The sequence below is a fragment of the Lathyrus oleraceus genome, chromosome 2 (assembly GCF_024323335.1).
Source record: "Lathyrus oleraceus cultivar Zhongwan6 chromosome 2, CAAS_Psat_ZW6_1.0, whole genome shotgun sequence".
NCBI classification, from domain to species: Eukaryota; Viridiplantae; Streptophyta; class Magnoliopsida; order Fabales; family Fabaceae; genus Lathyrus; species Lathyrus oleraceus.
Window position 1 is genome coordinate 9204141 of NC_066580.1, and position 7648 is coordinate 9211788.

Consider the following 7648-nt stretch of genomic DNA (forward strand, 5'->3'; position numbering starts at 1 on the left):
TTAACTTGTGAAAAATATTATACATAAATCGCATTAATTATAATTAAACTAATTAGTTAACTAGACTATTTAGCTTAAATTAAATGACTTAAAAGAATGTCTGGTTAAACTAGCTTTGTAAAGACATCAGATATAGGGGCACGAGTTTGAATCCGCGATATTTCACTTGTTCACTTTTAAATCACTAAATTACTTAACACAAAATACAATAATGCAATAGTAGAAAAACCAACCAAATTAGAATCACCCTACTAAACAAGTATAAGCTATAATAATTTGTTTAATACAACGTCATCTTCTTTCATTTACATATTTCTTAATCTTTTCAATTATTTATATGATCATTTTTCTTTTTCTTCTTATTCTTCTTCTTCCTTTAGCATTTATTTAGGAAATTGGAGGGGAGGGTTTACGGAAAGCAAATTTAGACAAAAAAAATAAAGACATAATATTTTTTTACAAGAATGATTTTGCATTATAAATGAATGTTTATTATCAATATATTTTGAAGTTTTAGAATATTATAACAACATAAATTATAATTAAAATTTCATGTATGCATTCCAAAATTCTTCTCCAATATAATTTTTGAATTCTTTAATTAGGATTTTTGTGTGTATTATGAATAAAATGAAACTCCCTAACAAACAAGACATGGTTTTTCTTGCCGAACCTTGCATGGATTTCAATAACTTCCCTAAAGATTGACTTAGAAAACTTGATCTTAAGTCATTTGCTTTCAATAGTAGGCTTCATTTGCTCCCTACTCTTTGGTGCTTATGCAAATCTAACTTGAATCCTGTTGTTATTTACAGTGATGATCAATATGTGACTTTAACTCTTACTATTGATAATAAGTTGTTAGGTTTTCTGCCATATATGCTTTTACTTGTTACTTGCAGCAGAAGCATCTTTGGAATAGCCTGTAATCTAGAATCCCTAACACTCCTTGATGTTTTATTGGGGACTTTAATATTATCATTAGTGTTGAAGAGTATAAAGGTAACCATTGTCATGCTAGTATCCCATTGGTAGGAAAGGTAGGCAGTTAATAGAGAAAAGGCTGGATCTGATAGTCTGTAGTGTGGATTGGCTTGCCTCTTGCTCCTCTGTTAGTTGTAATACTCTCACCAAATTTAAATAGGATCATTATTCAACATTCCTGAAATTCTTCATAATTCCCTTACTTTCAAAGTGAGAGATTTTCTGCATCATAATGTTTGGAATCTTCCTAACAGTCTCAAAGCTATTTTTCATTCTTTGCAGTTGTTGTTAGACAATGACCCTACTTCGGTTCCTGACTTGGTTGATGAGAAAATCTGGTTTGCTTTCGTTAATGGATCTCTTTTGCTGAAGCAAGCTTATGAGTTCTTGGATAAACCAAAACCTTCTTCCTTCTGGTCGGTTTTTCCTTTTTCCGTGGAACAACTGCGTTCCGTCTTCTAGATATTTGTTTGTGTTGATATTTATGCACAACCAGTTGCCGACTGATGAAAATATGTCCTACAAGGATTTTTCCTTTCCTTTTATTTGTGAGCTGTGCAGGAGGAATGTTGAAACCTCGACTCATTTGTTCTTCAAGTGCAATTTTGCTCAGCGTTTGTGGGATTGGTTCTCCCTTATTTTCAATCTTCATCAGCATTTTGGTAGTTTCTTAGATTTCAAAAAAGTGATTCTTCTTGACTGGTCTCCTCAAGGTAAGGGTGGTTATCACTTCCTGCTTCACCAACATCTTCCACCAGGTGCTGTCTGCTCATAACCTTTCTAGATTTGAAGGCAAGAGCTCTTCTTGGTCTGCTTGCATTTCTCGCATTTATTCTCAAGTTAAGCTGACCGGTAACAACACTTTTATGGTTTCTAATTCCTCTAATGTTGTTCATATTTCTTTCATGAAAGATTACTTGCTTGACAAGTTAGGTACCCCTAGACTTAGACTTTGCTCTTAAGGGGTGTTGGTTTGGTCCTTTTGTGATTCTCTTGTAATATGATTTTATTTTTATTTAATCTTTTTTTGGTCTAAAAAAACCCCAAAACACTCTCCACCTAAATCCCTCAATTGTTTTTTACTTAATTCTTCCCCTTTTCAAATTATTCCTCTCCCCTCGTATCCAACCTCTAAAATAAAGCCTTAGAATTTACTTGAGAGTTTGGAGGAGAGGGGAAGAAAGAGTTATAGGGGAGGAGATTTATATATATATATAAAAAATTTAATATTGTTTGAAATTATATTTTTGTATAAAATGATAAATGAATAATGAATGTTTAATATTATTATTTTTAAATTTTCAAAATATTATAACAACATAAAATAGATTTGAAGAATTTATATAAGAACTCAAAAATTCTCATCCACTAAAATTTTTGAGTTTCCATAAATTAGGGGATTTTATGTTATGAATAAAAAGAAATCTACCAAAATCCTCCCAACCAAAATCTTTCAATTCTTTTCACTCTATCATTTCCTTTTTTCAAAGCTCTCGTCTCCATACCTTTTCAAACTCACAAATAATGCCTTAGTATTTTGGAGAAGGCTTAAACTAGTCACATGATTAAAGCAAGGCCTCTCACTAAAAATTTATTTGGCCGTGGGATTTTAGATTAGATGAAAATGAAGGAGATAATATATAGTTTTTTTATTTATTTTTAAAAGGTGATAAGAAGGAAGTAGAGCAAAATCCCTCACAAAGCACTTTGTATTTTATTTAAACGAGGGGATTGTAAGTCTCCCTTTTTTCGTGTTTAACCATAGTCTAAATAACTCTTACAAAGGTACCTTATGATTTTTAGATTTGTTGTGAAATCGATAGAATAATTAAAATTATTTCAGAAGAATTATTCAGAGTTCAATCACACCAAAAAATTTGATGTATGGGATAAAAAACAATGACAATCAGACAAACAACCTCAAGTAATAAAAAAATAATTGGCGAATATATGAAATTTGTTTATCCAGTTCGATTGAATCGGTATACATATGAAGGAGAGAACAACTCTCCAATTCACTATACTTAAAAATTATAATAAGATATTACAATATGAGTTATAAGAAAATAGTCTTTGGAGGTCCCAAGAACAAATCTGATTTTCTACCAAAGTGTTTTCCAATCTCTCCAACTCTCGATATAAAAATCACACAAACAAAAAATGTTTAAAGTGATTATCGATTCCTTTGAGAACCCTAAAAGGCTACAAAATCCCTAAAATATAATTCTAAGGAATTTCACTATTTGCTTCTCACTAGGATTTCTATCTTATACAACTTTTGCAACCTATATCACAACATATAAGATAAATCAGTATTTATAACTTACAAAACCTTAACATGACCAAGCCTGAAAATATATCAGTACCAAAATATATTTATTTTTTTCTAACTTGAGGTTTAAGGGATATTACAATAATTCTCCATCTTAACTTTAAACAAACAGTGATGTCAATTTAACCACTAACCACCTTGATAATCTCTCCAAAGATTGAATAACTCTTCAAAAAAATTGATCGAGTCCAAGCAGAGCTTGAATCTTGATCTTGATAATGATTTTTTGAACATATAGGTTGGATTATCTTGTGGTGGCACATTATGAACCTGAATCTCCTTTGATTCTATCATTTCCCCTTATAAAGTGTAAACATATGTCACTATATTTTGTTCTCTCATGATAAACTGGATGATTTAGCAAGTGAATGACACTTTGACTATCACAATTCATATTCACATATTCTTGAATAATCCCTAACTCCTCATCATGCCTTTCAGCCATATGGCTTCCTTGACCTCTTAAACAAGGGAAATATATTCCACTTGAGCATTAGATAATTTGACCACTGATTTTTTATTTTCCTTCTAGTTTATAACTATCCTGAACACCATAAACACAAAATCTGTTAGGGATTTTCCAGTGTCTACATTACTTGCATAATATGAATCTACAAAACCCTCCGAAACATATTTTTCTTAAGTTGGAATTGTGTATTTTAAATTACTCTTTAGATAAACATTCAAATACCTTAACACCCACTTTAAAGCTTCCCAATGAACCTGACTAAGATTTTCCATAAACTGACTTACTATGTTGACTACATATGCTAAGTCTGATCTACTATAAACCATACCATACATAATGCTTCCAAACTAACTTGCATATGAAGTGTTTTCCATTATCTTTTTCTCTTCCTTAGTTTGAGGATATTTTTAAATTGAAATATTTGTGTGTTGACCTAAAGGAATGTTGACGGTTTTAGCATCTTGCATTCTAAACTGCTCCACCACTTTATTCAAGTAACTAGATTGAGATAAGAAAAAATCACTCTTCTTGTGACTTTTCATGATACCCACACTCACAATTCTTTTAACTTCACCAAGATCTTTCATCTGAAATTTACCATTCAAGATCTCCTTGAGCTTAACGATCTCATTTTTGCTAGAGTTTGCCAACAAAGTATCCAAACACTCGAGGAGAGGAATGGAATGCTTTAGACCATCTTCCTTTTCATCTTTATATGAAAAAGGATTTTGAACATTGTTAAGATATTTTAGATGGATGACGAATACTAGAATTATTGAGTAAGGAAACTCGTATCCAAGTACTCGAGGAAGGGAATATAAGGCTCTAGACCACTTCCTTTTTCGTCTAAGATTTTTACGAAAATGAGTTTAGGTTTTGATTATGGAAAAGTTTGAAGTGAACATGATTGGAAGTTTTAATGGATGACAATTGCTCGAATGATCGAGTAAGACAACTTGTATTCAAACAATCAAAGAGAGGAATATAAGGCTCTAGACTTCTCCCTTTTAACCCTTTTCAAAATGATGTTTAAGTATGATTAGGTATTTTATTTTTGTCGTGGAAAATGACTCGATGTTAATCGAGTTTTGATTTGCAAAATGAGAAATGATTTGTGAAATGGTTTGACTTTGAAAATGAAATTGTGGTGAAATGTTAGTATAATTATTTATGCGTGCGAGAGTATGAACATGGACTATCTAATTAATCGACTAAACACATTGAAATTGATTAGACAATTAATCAAATAAATTCATTTAGCAAAATGCAAATAGTTAATTAAACTATAATCAATTAATCAGTTAAATAAAGAAAAGTTAATTTTAAATTAATCAACAAAAGATAAAAAAAAAATCAAAGAGAAGGGTGCATAAGATTGGGTAGGGGTATGATCATGCATAAGTAAAAAAGGGCCTAAATAATACACAATAATGAAAGATAAAAATAAATAAAAGAAATGATAAAATAAAGATAATAAAATGAGGTAATAAAATGTGAGTGGGGTATGGCGCTACATTTAGATAAGAGGGAGAGTTTTATTTTTTTCAAAAGTTAAAAACCTCCATTCATGCTGCGACACGTTGCAAGGATAGAGACCACAAAACAAATACCTCACTTCTTTCATGCTTAACGTGAAAAACATAGACATAAAAGGAAAAGTAAAACTTCTCTTAACTTATGTCATTTCTATTTTTTTCAAAATAGGATTATTTTTTCAAAATAATCATTTTTTTTCATTTTTTTTTGAAAATAACCAATTATTCAAAAAAATTATCAAAATAATCGGGTTTTGAAGAGGATGCGTCAGATGAATTGACGTATCCCCAATGCATAAAGAGGAGGCGCCAATAGCATTGACGCATGCATTGGGCTCCTCATGAGGAGGCGCCAATGCTAGTGGCGCATACATTGACCCCTCATGAGGAGGCGTCAATGTTAGTGGCGCCTGTGTGTGTTTGGTTGTGTGGGCCCCAATTCATCTGGCGTCTATGTGTGCTTGGTTATTTGGGCGTCAATCCCTTAGGCGCCCACGTGTTTTGTACAATTGATGTTTCGTCTCTATAAATTCCACGCCTTGGATACAATATTTTTCACTCAAACTCATCTCATAATACCATAATTTGTCTAGTTCAACCACCATCAATTTCAATTTTCTCTGTTTTAACAATGTTTGCATACATTCAGAAACAAAATGCTGATGTAATATTTTCCGTCGTTGCGGCTCTGATACAGATTCGAATTTGGAACACATATACGTTTGAACGTCTTAATCGGACGTTGTACAATTGGTTAGAGGGAGAAATTGGAGAGGGTGAATGGATTAGAAGAATACAATGACTTGTGTCCACGTTCAACCAAAACGGAGAAGTGTGCGAATAAGTGGATATTAAGACCGACCAAGGCGCTCGTAGGATGATGCATTACATGTTCAAAATTGTTTTGATGGTTTTAATTGCATAGTTCTTGTATTGTATTTGTTATAATTATTTGTGTTATTATTCATGTAATGGTACTTTCGTCCTATGTACATATTAGAAAAGAAATTAAATATTCTTAAAGCTAATCTTAAGACTTGGAACGAAACTTCTTTTGGTAATGTGCAAGAAAAGTTTTGCAGGCTGAAAAGTCTCTTTCTGATATCCAATTGGAAATTGCTTTTGTTGGTCAATCTGATGCTTTGCAGGTGTTGGAAAAGAAGGCTCGGGCTGACATGGACTCTTCTGTGAATATTGAAGAGCATTTTTGGAAAGAAAAAGCTAGGTTGAATTGGAATTTGTTTGGTGACAAGAACACCAAATTCTTTCATACTTATGCTCAAATCAGAAGAAAAAAACTAAGTTGATATCTTCTCTATCTATTAATAATATTGTTGTTAGTGACAGGATTCATTTGGAAAATCATATTGAGGATCATTTTAAAAACCTATTTAACAATCTCGTATTATAGGGGTAGGCTAGGCTAATAATTAACATTCAGTAGTGACATGTCCTTGGACTCCACCAATTTCATAGTTGAGAGTGACAACAACTATTGTAGCTGCAAGGATAATTGTCATTTTGTTAATCTTTTGTTGAGAGCATCTACTTTAACATTCATGTGACCAAAACTGTTCACTTCATACATACCACCTTTAGGATGAGTCTTTTCAACGGGAACACGTTTGCTTCCCCATTGATAATGGTTCTAGTTCATACTCTCTATGAGTTGGTAAGCTTCTTAAAAAGGATTATCCATCAAATCTACTCCTGCTGCAACATCAAAAATCATCCTTGTATTATAGAGAAGACGGTTATAGAAAGTGTGGATTATAAACCACTTTTCTAAACCATGATGTGGGAAAAGTCTCATCATGTCCTTATATCTCTCCCATGCCTCAAAAAGAGATTAAGTGTCGGCCTATCTAAAACAAGTTATTTGGTTTCTTAACACCAATGTCTTGCTTAGTGAGAAATACCTTGTTAAGATCGCCTTTTTAAGCTGATTCCATGTGTCGCGTCTCGAAAAATACGATCCCTCGCGATGGTCGCAGAAAAAATTATGTTCGAACAGAGTTGTCACCGAACTTTATTTATTCCAATGAAGGAACGGGAAAATATCGATAAAACCTTTTAGAAAATATAGAATAATGGTCTTCGCAACCATATTCGGGTTCGGGAGTCGATTACGCAAGAGGAAGGTATTAGCACCCCTTACGTCCGTTGTACTCAACGAGAACCTTTTAGTCTAATTTGCTATTTGAATGTTAGTTGAATATTGTTTGCTTCCTTCGAGTGATAAAGATCGATAATAGAGATGGATAGAGACCTCAGAAATGGGAAAGGGAGGTTTTTTATTAGTGTGCTCGCCAAGATCTCGCAATCTCA

At 32.5% G+C, this 7648-nt stretch overlaps 1 non-coding gene across 1 annotated transcript; it reads left to right on the forward strand.

The window, feature by feature from the left end:
* The first annotated feature begins 7107 nt into the window (after positions 1 to 7107).
* Positions 7108 to 7214, forward strand: LOC127124518 (small nucleolar RNA R71). Its single transcript, XR_007804000.1, has one exon. It is a non-coding gene; the product is annotated as a small nucleolar RNA R71 (small nucleolar RNA).
* The last annotated feature ends 434 nt before the right edge of the window (positions 7215 to 7648 follow it).